Here is a 17977-nt window from a genome sequence, read left to right on the forward strand (position 1 = left end):
ATATACTGTTCCATATTATGAACATGAAAAAGCTATGAGAGAAAGAAGTGGCCTAGCAAGAACTAGTGAAGAGAAAGTCCACAAAAAAGTTTGTGCCTCTGCACTGAAGAGTGACGAAAAAAATATTTCTCTCACTAAACAGGTCAACCATATGGCAAACCCATTTGATCCTGAATCTCATCCAGACATGCTTATCAATATATCTACTTTACTGCATAAAGCCTCAGATGTACAGAGCCTCTACTAAAAAGAACAGCTGTTGGTGAAGCACATATGGAGAGATTTTGAGAGACATGCACTTGATTCTGTTGAGGCACACAGTTCCTCCATGATCAATAAATCTGTCATCAAAATATTTGCTGACATGGCTAAGATGACCACATTTAAGTCTGGCAAGGGAGGGACACCCCCAGCAGCTGTAAGTCTGGAAATTGCCCTTCACAATATGCAGAGATGATGTTTCAGTGGCAAGTGTTCTTACTCACCAAATAGGACTTGTGCCTATGTCCCTCTTCCATGCTGATGTAGCTATTGGAAGAACAAACAAAATGGAATTATGCCCCTGGATCTGGGATGGGCAATTAGCGACCCATGGACCAAACGTGGTTTGCCAGGGTTAGCCCCTGCCTGGCCACCAGGTGCTTTATTTACCTGCATGTCTGCAGGCACAGTTGCTCTTAGCTCCCATTGGCCACGCTGTTCCTGGCCAACTGAAGCTGTGGGAAGTGGTGTGGGCCAAGTCCATTGGATTCAGTATGTTGTTTCTGGCCAATGGGAGCTGCGAACGGCTGTACCTAGGGGCGCACAGGTAAAATAAACCATCTGGTGGCCTGCCAGGGGCTAAGCTTGGTGAACTGCATTTAGCCCGTGGACTGCTTATTGCCCACCCCTACATTAGATGAATGGTCAAACAAAGAATTCATGAACTACAAGCATGTACACTGTGGTTTCTTTGTTACATCAGAGATGCCATGGCTGTCATAAAATGATGTCTGAAGGTAAATAGCATACATTTGAAAACCCAGCTGCTGAGTATCTAAGTCAAATCTTTTCAGGACTTGCCAAAGCTAATGTTGGATAGAACAACAGTAATGCTGTGAAAACGGCACAAGTGACGGACAGAATCTATGGTGGGATGCTGGAAATACCAGGTGATTGATGGATGCCCTGTGCTTCCATGGAAAAAGTTTCTAAGTGTGACAGTCAACAAGTAATCATTTGTAAAGTTCCTCTTTATCTCTGTGGCAAGAGATAAGGTTTATAGTTCATGCTACCAGTGTTGCCTACTTCTGCTTAAAATGTTACATTATGCTCAGACAAGTTACTGAAGCAATTTTTAACTGCTTGGGAAAAAGAGGAGAGAATCTAAAGCATTTACACCTAAATTCAGCATGAGAAAATGTGATAGCTAAAAGATAAACACATATATTAAGTAAATATCCTATCCCTTTTTAACATGACACCATCTCTTTAAAATAAGTACAATGCTTTGTTGAACCAGCAAAAGTGTACCAAGTGTCAGCATTAAGAAAAGCAATTTTATCTATTAACATGTAGATGAGAACTGGTTAAAAAAAATTCTGGAAAGTTTCAATGAAAACTTTCAAACTAAAAAAAAATCGTATTGGTTTGAAATTTGAAGCAGAATTGAGACAAAGCAAAAAGCTTGAAAACATTTTTGCTGTCAAAATTGAAAAAAATATTTTAGGGTTTTCTCCTTTCTCCCCCTTTTTGCCACGGGGGAAAAGTAAAACTAGATGAGTAAAACAGAAAAAAACTAAAATCAAAACATGAAAAAAATCACTTTCAGTAACCAAAGCTTTCCCCCCCCCCCCATAAATTGGAAAATATCAACCAAAGTGGGGAAAAAAATTGAAAATTTCCTTTCAGTTAAAGACATTTTTTTATTAAAATATTTCAACCAGTTCTAGTATAGATTATTGATTTCAATAGGGATAATAAAAGGACTATAAAATCAAGCCCTTAAAAATGTGGAGATTTACTAATGATTTTCCTTTAGGAAGCACTACGGGGAAACTGAGTAACCATAAGATGTCTATTCCTTATGCAAAAAGAAGAAATACATTTATTATTTCTCAAACAATAAGCTATTTTTACATGGACTGAACACTAAGTCTAACTCCTACATTCCTTTACTTATTTATAATACATTTTATTACTAATATGCACATTAGTCGTTTAGCAAATACATTTATTACTATAGACAAACTGATTCAGTCCTTTAGAATAGAAAAGTATACTTAATTGGAAGAGATTTTTATTTTAAAAACAAAAAAGTCACTATTTAATCTTGAGAGCTATTCACTAAATTAGCAGATGGTAATTTACATCTCTGTACGCTTCATTGTCTCTGTCAGAAGTGTTGCCAGTGCTGAGATCTAATTGCAGCTCTGGTGACCCCAGTGGTGGCTCATATTTCACAGATATTTCTAGGATCTGTCCTACCTGTCCTGCCTCTCCTCACCATGCATGATCCTGCCCATTCCTTATTAATTAGATTAGACAGAGTTTCTCTCCAACTGCCAGTGTGCTTTCTTCATCTTCCCTGCTCCTCCAGAAACATTGTGGCAGGTGAGGCATGGTCCTGAGCAGACTCCCAAATCTAACCCCAAAACTGGATTATAACTGATTAACCCCTCACTATTTTGAGTGTAGGCATCCTTTCAATTCAATAGAAAGAGACAAAAACCCACCTCAGGGTTACTGCTCATTAGCGTCACTTATTCTAGTATTATTTTCATTGGACACATGCACTATACCCTGACCTAATACTTAAACTCCTGGAAGCAAAAACTCCTGTGGTACAAATCTCAGGAATGCAAGTTTGTCTGGTCTGAAATATAGTGTCATATTAATAAATGATAGGGAGAGGGAATGGATTTATTTCTGAGTTGAGATGACTCAGTTGCTTTTGCTATGTTTCTCAGAGACACTCCTTTGCCAATTTCTTAAAGTAATGTCTCATCTTGTAGCATTTTTAATATAAATTAATAAAACGTATTTTGCATTTAGTAAATATGGTGTTTATAATAGAATAAATCATAAGAATAATGATGTGTTTGTTCTAAATATTCCAAATAGAATTTATCATAATTTTTAAGACCTGGAAGTGTCTTCCAATGGCAGTCTTCCATACATGTTTCCCTTAAACTTAAAGCAAGGCATTTCTGAACATTGGCAGCTACAATCACAAGCTAAGTAGCTACCTAGGTACTACACTTTAGGGAAAAGCCATTGCTGCCACCTACTAGTTCTTTGTGGAACTCAGCGAGTGGTTGAGGTGCAGGATGTCTGATCCAATTTCTGAAGCATTTCCCAATTGACCAGTTGGGAGTTCTGAATCACCTAGTCCTTTCTTGGTTGGAAATTGGTCAGGCCATCAAAGCAGACAACTTCCTAGGAGAAGGGATGTTGAGACAGAAAGAAGCAGAATCCAGGTCACCTTCACTGTTCCTAAGCCAAGGACATGGGGCATGACAGAAGGAGGGAGGGAGGAAAAGTAAATGAAAGGACTACATTGTCAGGCTGCAGAAGAGACACAGCATGACAAGGGTGCTTGAACATGTGTGCAGAGAGATAGCAATTCTGATGGAGACTTTGGGAAGTGCTTAAGTTCTAAGGTGCCATGGTAACAACCATGTAATTGAGGAATAGGGGAAAGAGAAAAAGAATGGAAAAAGAGTAGAAATTGAGAAACAGAGAAAGAGAAGAGAAATTAAAAAGGGAGAGAACTCAAAGAGGAGAAAAAGAATAAAACTAAGGATAGAAAATTAAAATTAAAAAGGTGAGCAAAAGGAGTTTACACATTACAAAGGGTTGAGAATTTATCAGTAGGAAGGAAAAATATACCTTCCTATTGCAACAAATTTGCTGCATACAGATAGCACAGTCACCGAATAAACTGGACCAGCTCTACCAAGGGAGCTACCCACCAGTCTTAGCTGTCAGTAACATTAAGATGCTCATCATCTCATGCTCATCATGGAAACATTCCTTTAAATATATAATACACATGAACAAAATGTTATGCAATATATAGGCATGAAGTTAGCTCCCTGATTAGCTACTCTCCAGTGGTGCAAGTGTAAAGAGGATGGTCATGAGGAAGAAATGGTGGCTGAGGACCCAGTCAAGAACTCTGGTTTTATCCAAGAAGCTTGAGGAACAAAGCTCCTTAGCAGTAAAGTGGAGTTAAAGCCTTCTTGGGACAAACATTCCTACACAGCTGGGCCTTCATTTTGCTGTTTCATATGAAAATCCCTACACTACTGTAGTACCCTCAAAAAAGCAGAATGCCACAGATTTCAGTAAGGTGTTTCTATTTAACTATTGCATCAAGAACATGTTGGATAAAAGTGGATTCAGTGTCTTGTTCAGAAGATACCATAAACATTGTGTTTTACATTATTTCTACTTACCTCTACACTGTCTAGTAGGCATATATGATGTTCAAAAATGTACACTTTTCAACATCTACCCCCTTTTATTTATTTTAACATTTGTCCATAGACCTGACAAAGCTGGAGGCGGGGGGGGGGGAGACAGTGAATTCTCTCCCCATGAAATTCTTTTCTGCTGTTTAGGTTGGCTAGTTCCACTGGACATCAGCAAGCCACTAGAGGGCAAAAAGAAATCACACACACATTTGAGCTGCTATCGAGGGGAGGGCAGTGGCACAGTTCCATTAGGCAATATGACTGTCAAAGCAAAAAGCAAGCGAAATGCAGCATTCAATCATGAAGTGCCAGTTTGTAACTAGTTGGTGTGCTGTAGATGTACCAACAGTATTGATTTTTAGAGTTAAATGAGTTGAACAAAAGTTTGTGGTACATAAGCCAAAGGAGAATTTCCATTAACTGTCAGCAGTTAATTATTTTTAGAGGCTGCTAAGAGAAGGTGACAAATACTTAAACAGCATTGACATTCTACACACTAAAAAGTACAGCTGAACTTAAAACACATCAACAGCTCTTACTCTAAACAGAAATTTCTTGTGCTACGGGGTCCATATCACAACTAGATCTGTTGCCTCCATCTAAAATTCTTTGCAGTGCTCCTTTGAACACAAATAACTTTAGATTGCTAATCTTCAAGTCCTCTACTTTTTCCCAATGCTTAACCAATTCAGTACACTGAACATTACTGCCTCCAGTACTCCTACTACTAGTCCTATTTTAAATTATTTCCACACTGAGATTTATTCCACACTGGTCATTTATTCTTTATTTATTTCAGCCAGGTTTCATCAAGGAAAAGCCTCTTAACAATTGGATCCTGAATTTCAAAAGCCTTTTGAAAGTTTAAATAGATAACTCTTACACCTCACTATTAATTACATAACAGTTAAGCAATAATATGCCCCTATCTTGCAAATAATAGTGTGTGTGGGGGGGTAAATGTTAGGGTCCTAAGTTACTTCAATGAGAAGATTACATTGATATTCAAATTATGCATGTGCCTAAGTATCTGTAGTATCAGAACTTCCATGGTTTAAAAAAAAAAAAAAAAAAAAAAAAAAAAGCCAAAACTCATACCTTTCTTCACTGTACCAATATATTTTTGCTTTATGGGTCCTAAAACTGAAGTGTCCTAAAACTGAAGTGTAAGTCAACTAGCAATTCAGAAAGTAAGTTCTATGTTCTGAAAAATTCTAGCTGAAAAAAAGAAGAGTTCATCATTAGGAGGGTCAGTTTTCTCTGACCACCTCATCTTTCCAGTGTGACACTATCATACATCCCCTCTGCATACATTCCACTCCCCTTCTACGGGCTGTTGAACAGAAATGCATGCAAATATTTTCCACAACTGGCAAAACCAGAGCATCGGAGAGAGCTTGGGAGGGAAATCACACTTTCCCAACATTATTAAGCATTTTGCCAATTCACCTGTAGATTTTCCCTTTCCATGGGTCTCTGAGTAGCCAGGAACAATTTTTCTCCTAAGTAAAATTATTATTTTGCACATGATGAAACACCAATTTCTTGGTACAAAAGCCATAATTTCATTTCCAAGCCATGTCAAAACTGCACTAAGTTTGCTGGCAGAAAATAATTAACATATCTGAATGTTCATAGGATTTTTACTCTCACACCAAAATGCTCAAAAAGCAACATTGATCATTTTGAATAATTCCTGTCTGCTGTTAACAGTCTGCTCTACATATATTTTGTCCTATAAGAAAAAAAAACAGAACTTCTGTACATTTCAGGGTTTTTTAGGCAAGAAGAAGGATTAATTCACAGCCTCTACTGTTTGCAGTATCTTTGGGTAATATTTAAATGATCCAATCTACATTTCATGTGACTGTTCTAATAACTTTTAGTTCTCAGAACATACACCTGAGAAGACACTGCAAGCTCAGAAATCCTGGAAAGTCTGCTCCAGGAGATATCAGACTGTAATTATATTAAACTGGGCTGTCTATTATTAAAGGTGTAATCCAAATTTTATTCAGCTCCAAAGTGTGTTTTAGTAGATCCATATATTGCATGATAATATAACAAGCATTCAGAAGAGATACCATTTTTTAAAAAGACAGTTTGAAATCAGGCAATTTTAAAAAGAGAGTCAAAGGTAGTTTCAGGTTTCAGCTACAGCCTCTGAAAATGACAACAAAAACAGGGAAATTAGAAACAGAAGTGATTATTTATAAAGTGTTGTCTCTTACAAAAAGTAAACAAATTCAAGGAAAATATTTTTTCCTCTCAACTTTTTTAGTGCTATTCATCTAGTTGCCATCTGGGCTAAAACATTCACATACAAATGTGATCCTTAAATCAGAATTGCCCTTTTAACATAATTCTATTAGGTCTCTTGAGTCAGATGTTAGAGTTTTCAGCATCCCTGTCATTTTTAATAGCCTATTCCTTCCTATCCAAAATTACCACCATCATGGCTTGACTCTTGCAGACAAACAAGTTCTTTCTATACTCTAAAAAGCCACTCCATGGTCAGAAATCAAGAGGGTATAAGAGGGAGAGAGTCTGCACTTTGTTCTGTGAAAGGTGATTGTGATGCATGATGCAGAGCCTATCATTGCAAAGCTCAAGAGCCCTTCAATTGGATACAGTTGCAACTCCTCTGCGTGCTTGTATGTTACCCTATTAGGGGAAACACTGGCTCAGTCTAATGGTAATGTGTTTCTAAAACACCAAGATATAATTCAGATGCTAACCAAAACTAACACAGTCTATTCCTTATTAACAATAAGACAAACACTGGAGCCTCAATTCAGGAATCATGCTGAGCAGGCCAATGGCAGCTGGACAGAAAGCTGGGGGTGTCTATGTCCGGGGGCAAGGCACAGGAATACGCAACTTATAACTGTAAAGAATAGATATGTAGCATGACAAACTGGAACTGTTGTAGTAACTTCCTGGGAAGTGCTAGTCCTGATTCAGAACAGCAGTTACGCACGTGCCTCTGTAAAATGAAGATAAATTACACTTACTTCCTTTCTAACGCCTATGACGACTCTGGATTAAAAGCACCCTAAGGACAAAGTATTTTTTTTATAAGGACAGTTTAAACACATGCTTCCTTGAATAGGAATGGACTCTCTCTCCCCCTTCCTCCCCTCCCCCCCCCACGTTTTCCTGAATTATAGCCTCTTGTCTATACTACTAAGTCTCGTCACCAAAATTTACTTTGACACCCAAAAGCAAAAATCACCAGCGGGTGTACACACTTGCCCCCTCCATTGACACATCTTGTCCTCATCGGGGGCACCATCATGAACACTGTGAGCATGCACTGTGGGTATGTATCCCATAGTGCAGTATTATGGGAATGTAGAGCTGATCGCCATGGCTGCGCCTAGACTGGCATGATTTTGCGCAAAAGCAATTGCTTTTGCGCAAAATCTTGCCACCTGTCTACACTGGCCACGAGTTTTTGCGCAAGAACACTGATTTTGTAATGTACAAAATCAGTGGTTCTTGCGCAAATACTCTGACGCTCCCGCTCAGGGATTGGCCCTCTTGAGCAAGAGGGCCAGTGTAGACAGCAACGTTAATTTCTTGCGCAAGAGAGCGTCTACACTGGCACGGATGCTTTTGCGCAAAAGCAAATCTGCAGAGCCCCAGTGAGCTGGAGCCCAAGTCCAAGTCTTGCAGGCTGTAGCCCAGTGGAAGTGGGGCTGGAGCAGAGCCAACCTTAGGGAGAAGGGAGCATCATAGGAGGCTGGCAGCAGGGGACCTCCTCGGATCTGGCAAATTCCATCATTCAGAATAGGGTGCTAGACAAGGGATGTCTAGCCTGTAATGTGAACTGCTCTCTCTGTTTTGTTGCTAAAATGCAGATTTTGGTGACAAAACTTGGTGATGTAGTCAAGGTCTGTCTGCCACATTGGATCTGTGAGTATAGAAGTGGTAACAGATAGTAGAGGAGAGAAATTAAGTCTACAGATTCTAGAGAAGAAGATTGTTCTTTATTACGAGAATGAAAGTGGCAGCGCTAGCCCCCAGCAAATCAAAAGCCCAATATGCCATTGCTGTTTTCTAGCAGTCACAGCATGATTTTCTCAACAGCAGCTTGATATTTTCCTTGCTGCAAACTAAAGATTTTTAACAAAATACTACATACCAACTGTGTGAGGAATTTTGTTTTTGGTAGCAGATGAAATATGTTGGTTTAATTCTATGAAATTCAAATTTTTAATACAGTACAAAATTCTATTTCAAACAATAAAATGTAGCATTGGCATAACACAGCAATGTAAAGAAAATAAACGCTTTCTAAATGTGCCTGTATCCATATAAACATATGCACATACTAACACAGTATTAATCTTGTCTATAAAAACACTGACTTTGTAGAAGTTAGGACTTTGTATGACTTGCATTGGTTATACTGCCCTATGGCAATATAAATTCAGTTATAATACATCAGTACCATTCCTCTTAACCATTGTAGGTGATTTTATTTATGACTAGCATAGTAAATCGCTAAGATTTTCAACATTACACCAGGAAATATAGGCTTTGCACTGTAGAATAGTGAAATATTTAAAACTTAAATGTTCATCTTTGTCATGTGTGTGATCCTCTAAATCTAGTTTAATAGTTTAAAAAACCCTTGAAAATAGTATCTTTAGAGAGAATTCTAATATTGATATATTATTTCCTTTTTTATTATCACAAGTTGATAAGAGCATATGTTTATTGCTTAAGTGTTCATCCCCTGCTCATTATGTCTCACTTCCCATTATAATCCTTTCTTTGTGACATTATTTAACTGCTGTGGAGATCATTATGATGTCAAAAGCAGCTGAAGTAGATGAGATCTTAATCACCAAATATCCTGTTTTTGTGCAAATGTCTGTATTAATAAAAAGGGCTAGAGAAAATATAAAGCCCTGAAAATGTAGGTGGAATATTGTTCAAAGTTTCCCCTGACATATCAGTGGCTTATAAAATGTTATGAACAATCATCAACTTTTATTATTTTTGTCATGGAATTAAGAAAATATTAAAATCCTATTAATGTGCTTTATAATGATTTCATCTATTTTAGAGCTAAGGAATTGCACACTGTTTCTACTAGTGGCAATCACATGGAGTGGGGAGTCCAGGCAGCAGTTGGGCAGGAAGCCCAGAGGACTGAAATTGACAGCGGAAGTAAGTAATGCAGTGCCTACACAGACACTGCATCACCCTAACTACACCAGTATAAGCCCTACACCTCTCATGGGGTGCAGTTATTAGGTTAGTCGGGCACTTACATTGTGGTGACAGGCCAGGCTGTAATGTGTACACTCTCAAAAATAGATGCCTTATATTAGCCTAACTCTACAGCGTAGACAAAGCCATAATTTTAACCTTTTAAGACGCCTACCAGCCAAGACAAATGCCATGTGACTTGAAAGAATTTGCAAAGTGGATTGCATTCCAATAGCTATAGCAAAACATACACTGGGGTTGTGTTCCCATAAATCTTTATGGCTCTGTTAAGTTGTAGCCTCACACACACACTCTTCAAGGAGCTAAATGACAGTCTTATTAGTCCCAAGAGATTAATACCAATTGTATTACATGCTTTTGGCACCCATAACGTTGACACACTCAAGTCAGAGATGCAAACATGGAATTTGATAATATCAGAAGAATGGGACCTAACATATGTTACAACCCAGGGACAAGAAGATACATTTATAGTTTAAAAATCTTTCAAGAAACATCTACAAACTACAATAGTAAAATAACTTTAGACTGGCAAATAAACAAGCTGGCATGCAATGTGCTACAATCCGCACATACATTCATCTTTTTTAAATTATAAGGATGATTTCCATGTACCAAATAAAAGACTATCAAGCAAAGGAATGCATCAATGCTTAGTATTTGCCCTAAGAACAGAAGGCAGACCCCCACGTAGGGATTCGCTGGTACATGCCAGCTCTTAAACTTACCTCTGTTAGGCTGTTTCACCAAATCTACCTTTCTGAAGTACTGATAAAGATGCCAAAAAATAGCAGAATGAAGCAATAAGATATCAAAGAAAGCTGAAGTTTACAGTCTACTCATTGTATGATCACTTACCATAGACAATGTACTTTTCCAAATTAACTTCCCGCAGGGAAATTATTTTGATTTTCGTAATCTTAGTCATAAATAGAATTTCACTGAGGTACCTTTCACAGATGTATTGAGAAAATGTTTTGCTATCTGCATTTTGTTGAAACAAATTTTATACAATTTTAGACACTATAATATCTGTTTCAATTATATTTCCCCTCAGCATTTTAAATAATAAAGACAAAAGTTTCAGATGAAAACTGCACTTTCTTAGTTGATAATCAAGCCATATTTTTTAATGAAATGCAGCTTTAGCTTTCATATATATCATCTAAAACAAATTTCTATATTTATGCGTATCACATCTACTAGCTATTTTCTATTCCTTCATACAGAAGATGAAGTTGATGCTTTACTTCTCAATTTATTTGCGTTACAGTCCTTTAAAAGACAAGTGGAGAAACAGCTTATTCAACAAAGCATATGTAATACCATCCAAAAAGATTGTGTGTGTGTATGCATGCATGTGTGTACAGAACTAAAATGTCATTAAAATATATTAAAACATTAAAAGGTCTTCAGTTGAGCCTAAATAGAAATTAACAACTATTTTATCTAATATAGTACCACCATTTTCCAAAAACATAACTTCTAATTATTCTATTTGTTTTTAATCATTTACATTGTACAGACACATTCTAAAGGTATGTTAAGCTCCATGATGGAAATACTATAGTTTAAAACTATCATGTGGAAGAGGTCAAATTAGTTAAAAATGGGAAACCTGAAGTCTTCGTTATCTGATCTGTCTTTTCTAAGGTGACAAATCTCAGAACAATTCAACTCATTTCTCTGTAAGATAACATCTGTAATGCTCTGGTACTATGTCGCCTTTATCCATTCAGGTTTTGTCCCTGTTGTAAAAAAATAAATACTCTATTTTATATTGCACACTGATTTGATTAAAAAATGCTTAAATGAAACTTTCCTTCCAACAATTTCAGACTCAACAAGGTCACTAAAGATGCCTGAAAGATCAGTCCTGAATTCCTGCAATAAAAATTAAGCCTTTACTTTCATTTCAATACATTTAGAGAAGTGGAGGAGACTCACCAAATTTGTCTGCTTATTCTTCATTTGGGCAGGTAACTTTCAACAGATGAACCAATATGAATCCAGCTGTCTCTTCATTCTGGGGAATCAGTGTGGCAGTGGGCTGGAAAGGGAGTCAAACCTTACAGCAGTTCAAGGGCTCTGGCATGGTGTGTCTGCCACAGGTTGCAATAATTAGCTTTGGCTGATCTTCTCGCCTGTGACATTACTGCCTATTGAGCTGTGAGTGTGCAAATGAAGACTAATCACTGTGTACCTTAAGCTGACTCCTATAGTAAGCCCTTTTGTTGTGTCAACTGTGGAGATAATAAATGCATAGTGAGGAAAAAATTGTGTCCCCTGACACCTGAGGTTAAAATGATCAATTTCCTCCATTTAGTGCTTATGTTGACTTTAAAAGTAGGTAATTATTTCAGCTGTCTCTTGCAATGATTTGTGAAGTAGACTGATGATTATTAACAACACTGGTGTGAAATGCTTTCTGACACAGGAATTCATTTGGTGTAATTCTATTTATAGATTAAGCAATCTCTGTTTACTGATCTTTGTGGGATTCAGGAAGAGACTGTTCCACTATACTTTTCCTTAGGAAATATCAATACTTACTATACTTGCGAGGTGTTTGCCACTTCAGAATAATGGCATACTATGAAAAAAAATAGTTGGTGATTACTTAACAGTTCACTTGGCTTAAATATGTCTGAATAAATTAAGACTAAGGTGTACCAGCTGCTCTACCTTCATATAGGAACAGAAAAGGGACTGTTTTCAATCAGAGGTCAAAACAGCATCTTCTGGCTACCACAAAAAGCACCACCCAACATACTCTTTATTTTCATGCATTGTTTATTGCCCCAAGAAGGAAAACACTTACCAGTTCAATTCATCTTTCTACAATGGTCAGAATCAGAGGAGAGACAACCCATATTGTCTCTTTCAGATTGCCAGTTATAGTTCTGAGAAGAAAAAAAAGACAAAATGGTGTTTTTATTCCTTTTCTTAATTTTGGGACAAAGAGTAGGTGGATGTGGCCTTGGAAAATATGTTGGGCAGCTCACAACTTGACTTGTTTGCTGCAAGAAATTAACTCTCCAGAGTTTTCTCAGTTCAATGGGACTACGTGCATCTGAAATGTTGCTCATGTGACCCACTGTTTGCAGGATCCAGGCCATAGATATGAGTCAGTACACACACAAAAAGAATAATGTTAAAGACTTAATATCTGGGATAGAATAAATACATAACTGCCTTGTGAGTCACTGCTCCAAGGTAGTGGTCTGAACAACGGGAATTACAATGCTCCCCCACATCGCAGGGGTGTGAAGATAAAAACATAATAATTGGGGCCCTCTAAGTATCTTAGATGAATGTTTTCTCATGTTAATTAGCATGTCCAAAAGCTAAAGTCTAGTCAGAGCCTTGGAGGACTCAGCTTCTGGCAGGAATACATTTTCAATCGTGTTTTTCTCTGTTTTGTGCGCTAAGCTAGGTGTTCTTTTATTGCTTTCTTTCTATGTCTACACTTGCAACTGACAGACAAAACTTTTCTCATTAATGGATGCTTAACCACTCCTCCTCTCCCCCGAATGACAAAAGTTTGGTCATGGCAAACGCAAATGTGAATGAGCATGCTCCTGTCGACACAGTGAAAGTGGCTGGTGGTAAAAGTGCCAACAAACAGCATTCACACGCACTGACTTTTAGTGACAGGGCTGTGCACAGCATTGTTGCTGATAGCTGTATAGTTTAGTCATACTCTTTGTGCTGACTAATTCATTCTTTTAAGACTTATCTAGAAAATGGAAGAGAACAAGAAAGAGAAACTGGCTAGAAGAGACTCATTCACATAAGTGTCCTGAATCTTCTCATCTTAGTTAAATGAGTTAATGTGTGAATGCAACAGTAGAAATGTGTCAAACATTTCTCTAGTTTCATCCTGGAAAGAAGAAGAACTACAGCCCCATTTATTTCAAAATAAAAAGACTCAGAAGGGAGCATGTATTATTGTTCAAATAACTATTTCCATTATTAATATTTTTAATTGTCAAAACAAATCTGGTGGTTTTAGATTTGAATTTTAAAACAAATTTAAATTGGCAATCTCCCTTAAGTGAAAAATAAGTAGTAGTAAGGGCTTAAAGAATAACACTGAGCATTAAAACTAGGAAGAATGTGGTATGAAGAGCCTCAGTTTTAAAGGAATGGAAACAGATCTCCATATTAAGAACATAAGAATGGCCGTACTGGGTCAGACCAAAGGTCCATCTAGCCCACTATCCTGTCTACCGACAGTGGCCAGCACCAGGTGCCCCAGAGAGGATGGACCGAAGACAATGATCAAGTGATTTGTCTCCTGCCATTCCTCTCCAGCCTCTGACTGACAGACAGGCCAAGGACACCATTTTATCCCCTGGCTAATAGCCTTTTATGGACCTAACCTCTATGAAATTATCTAGCTTCTCTTTAAATTATTTAATAATTAAAACCATGATAAAGACATTGGCATTATATTGCACTTTTTGTCTCTAGAACTCAAAAAGGTTTTGTTTTCAACCGATGCTCAATCAACTTATGTAGGAACCTAGCCTTAGGTAGTCACGTTTAGAATTCTGCACCAAAAACACCCCAGTTTTTAAATCAGCTATTGGGTTTGATCCTACAAATACTTACACAGTTGAGTCACCTCCTTGAACTTGAGGGGCTACTCACAAGTATAGTGATTTATGTGTGTAGATATGGGCTGCAGGAACAGTTTGTCACTGCTAGTAAGATACTGCATGAAAGTATCTCTCAAAAATAAAAAATTACAAAATCTAGGATTATAGCATGGACCTCATAATTGCTACCAATAAAAAAAGAATTTGAAAAAAAATTGCTACCATTTAAAACTTTCATAAATAAGTATAAAAGTACCACAAGTATCAATGTTAAAATGTAGCAGACAGAATGCTTTAGAGTGCTAAATATTTTCTATCTGACACATAAACTGTTTATTTTTTCTACACTTTTGAATGCCCCTTTATACTATAACAAAAACCGTAGCAAGGTAAAATTGAGAGCTTAAAACATCCAGTTTAGAGCCTTTCCTATAGTACTGAATCCCTTCTCTGAAACAACAGATCTAAGAGAGAGATCTGAGCCCAGTTGCTATAGTAATATCGTTTTAGAGGGCCCTGTGTTGATGGTGTGCATATGGGATGGCAACACAGAGAGGAAATGAGCCCGGTTTTTTTTCATGCACAGCAGGACCAGCTTGCACAACTGTAACAAATGAGCAAAAATGTCACAGATTGGTAACCAGTTGGAAGCAGGTGGAGGGGGAGCTGGGTGGAGAAGAAACAGGTCAGGACTGTAGCAAAGCATGGGGAAAATTGAATGGTTTGCTATATATACTCTTACTGCTTCAGCAGCTAGCAAAGGGCTGTCACTAAAAATAGGACATTTTGTGTATAGATTTCTTTAATCGGGTTTGGTGAACCTTCTATGCCTCTCCTGATCAGCCAACCAGCCAATTTCCCTAACCTAAAGATAGACACTAAATGCAAGTCAGATTTTTCCCAGGTATCCTGCACCTGTTGGAGATGTAGAAAATAGCTTTTTGTTTTGACCGATATGCCATCAGGCAAAACCGTCTTAGCTCATGTGCATGGCATTATCTCCCATCTCCCTAGAGTTTTCTAAATGCGTTTTTATATTTTAAGGGTGTTTTACAATCTCTTAACACTGGATAATGAAGGGTTCCACTGGCACATGAATTTAAAATATGATACAGAGCAATACATGAAGAAGTTTAGATCCTAATGCTTGGTGCACAATGGAAGCATGGATGATTGTGATTCAGGAGGGCCCAACTTTAGATTTGGCCACAGAGATTTGTAAAGTCACACACAGACAACAAATCCTTCCAGTGGACAATGAAGTCTGATAACTGGATAATTCTGATGTAGCTTCTAACCATGAGGTGGGAAGATACAATAACTGCTCTTGTGGCACCTGTCATCCAAGGGCAGTGCCTATCTCTTTCCTTTCTTTCTTTGCACTACGCAAACTAAAAACACTTGACCAAAAAAATGACATTAGTCTTATTGCTATGGTGGGCAACCTGTGGCCCATGAAAATCATCTGACTACAGGCCACAAGAAATTTTGCTGACTTTGACTGTCTGCAGGCACCACATCTTGCAGCTCCCAGTGGCTGGAGTTTGCAGTTCTCAGCCAATGGGAGCTGTGGGTGCAGCACCTGCAGGCAAAGGGGCTGCAGGGACATGCTGGCTGCCACTTCCCTTAGCTCCCATTGGCTAGGAATGGTGAACCACAGCCACTGGGAGCAGTGGGGAATAGTGTCTGCCGACAAATCAACATCAGCAAAATGTCTAACAGCCTGCAATCAGATTACCCTCATGGGCGGCAGGTTGCCCACCGCTGCTCTACTGCCATTGGATCACTCTAGTGCTCCTCCATTAACATTGAGGATAAGGACAACAGATATCTCTGACCTTGCTGCCATCATTTGTCCAATGCAACAAATAAGAACAATCACATAAGCTCCTTCCCCTCGCCAATCCAGACTGCAGTATATATGATTCCCAAGGGGAGACAAATAAGCATCCTGTACTTCATTCTGGATACAATTTTGCAAAAAGGTATAAATGTTTGTTTCACCTGCTTTTCTTTTAAATCTGAATTTCATCTTCCCAGATTCAAGATGTAATAAACTATATGCCTCCAATGGGATACCTAATACAGACTTCTCAGCTATGTGAATGTTGGAGAGAATCTAATGTGCAAAATGCACTTCCAAGTTTTTAATTGTCCCACATAACGCTACATAGCCCTGATCCACAATAAATTGTTCAAATCCAAATTTGCTCTCTGATATCCAGCTGAATACTACTCAGAAATTTTGGTTTAATCAGAAAATGTAGATGGAGTTTAAAGACCACAAGGGATATGAAAAATTGTTAACGTTGATTAAAATAATCTTGATAAGTGGCATTCAAATTAGAGATGAACAACAACTGGATGGCTTTAAATTATGCAAAATTATGGGTAGTTTCTGATCTAGCAAAAGCAAAACCCCCAGGGTGGTTCAGATCTAGAATATTTATGGAGGAGAGGTTGGGTAAATGACTCTGGGGTTGGTTATTCTCTGATGCAAGCAGGATTACGAGCAATGATGTCCCCTTATTGCTACAAACACTGCAAATCACGATAGTTAAGGGTGCGTGAATCAGTTAAGGAATAAAGTTTATTGGCCCAAACTTCAGCTTTAATACACCTGAAGACAAATTTCTGTGGATTATACAGTTGTCCTTACCTTAAATTAGCTCCTCTAACTTTGATCCCATCCATTGCAAATCCACTGCAGAGTCTCAGAGGGTATGACGACACATCAAAGTTATTTCAGGGTACCAGCATTATCCCGAAATAGCTACCTTGTGGTCTTTTGAATGCATCAGCTATTCCGAAATATAGCGGACGCGCTATTCTGCCATCCCTCTAAACCTCATTGTATGAGTAAGTGATAGCTCGAAATTGTGCTTTATTTCAAAATTAGGTGCAGTGTAGACAGCATCAAATTTCAAATTAGATTCGAAATAAGCCACACAATTTGTGTAGTGCCAACTGAGTATTTTATTTTGAGTTTAGGGTGCTGTGTAGATGCACCCAGACAGGCCTGCTAGCCCATGTAGAGTCAAATCTTTTATGGTGTGGCTTATTTTGGAATAAGCACATGATTCATTCTGGGATACCAAACCTGGGAAGACCCTGGAACACGTGTGATCTGAAGACAGCTCAAGCAGAGACCACAAGATGAACGTGGCAGTATATCAGCCCTTATGGAAGAGATGGAAGAGCCATAGAAAGCAAGATTAGGGTTCAAGGCAGGAAAGAGGAGTTCATCTATAAAGATAGAGGAAGAAATAAGAGTTTGTAGGTGGAAGCCACTGAAGTCAATAGTAAACTGAATAGTCCTGAATCCCCTGGCATCAGCCACCACAGGAAGACAGGATGCTGGGATAGAGGGACCATTGATCAGAGCTAAAATTGCTGGTCTTATGTATAGTGGGGAATGATGAGGTCAGTCTGGAACTGGCTATTGAATAGGCAGCAGTGATAGAGGAAAAGGGAAACAATTTTATTAAACCGGGAAGATAAAAATATGTAATACAGGAAAGGACTGTGAAAAAGAAGATTTCATCTAAGGGGTTCAGCACTGTAAATTTGGATACAAGTATGAGCTTCTGTAGATTTGAGTCAAACTTTTGGATCTTTTCAGATTTGTCTGTTACTCCCTCTACATTTATGGGCACAAAAAGGGCAAGGCTT

General features: G+C 38.1%; 1 long non-coding RNA gene across 3 annotated transcripts in view; it reads right to left on the reverse strand.

Annotated features, from left to right (window-relative positions):
* LOC142830044 (uncharacterized) overlaps positions 1–17977 on the reverse strand; it is an 85606-nt gene that overhangs the window by 26762 nt on the left and 40867 nt on the right. For all 3 annotated transcript variants that reach the window (XR_012905061.1, XR_012905060.1, XR_012905059.1), the window contains 3 exons: positions 12523–12604; positions 12255–12294; positions 11649–11751 (listed from right to left, as the gene is read on the reverse strand). This is a non-coding gene — a long non-coding RNA (uncharacterized LOC142830044). The remainder of the gene's footprint in view (positions 1–11648; positions 11752–12254; positions 12295–12522; positions 12605–17977) is intronic.

The sequence above is a fragment of the Pelodiscus sinensis genome, chromosome 6 (assembly GCF_049634645.1).
Source record: "Pelodiscus sinensis isolate JC-2024 chromosome 6, ASM4963464v1, whole genome shotgun sequence".
Taxonomy (NCBI): domain Eukaryota; kingdom Metazoa; phylum Chordata; order Testudines; family Trionychidae; genus Pelodiscus; species Pelodiscus sinensis.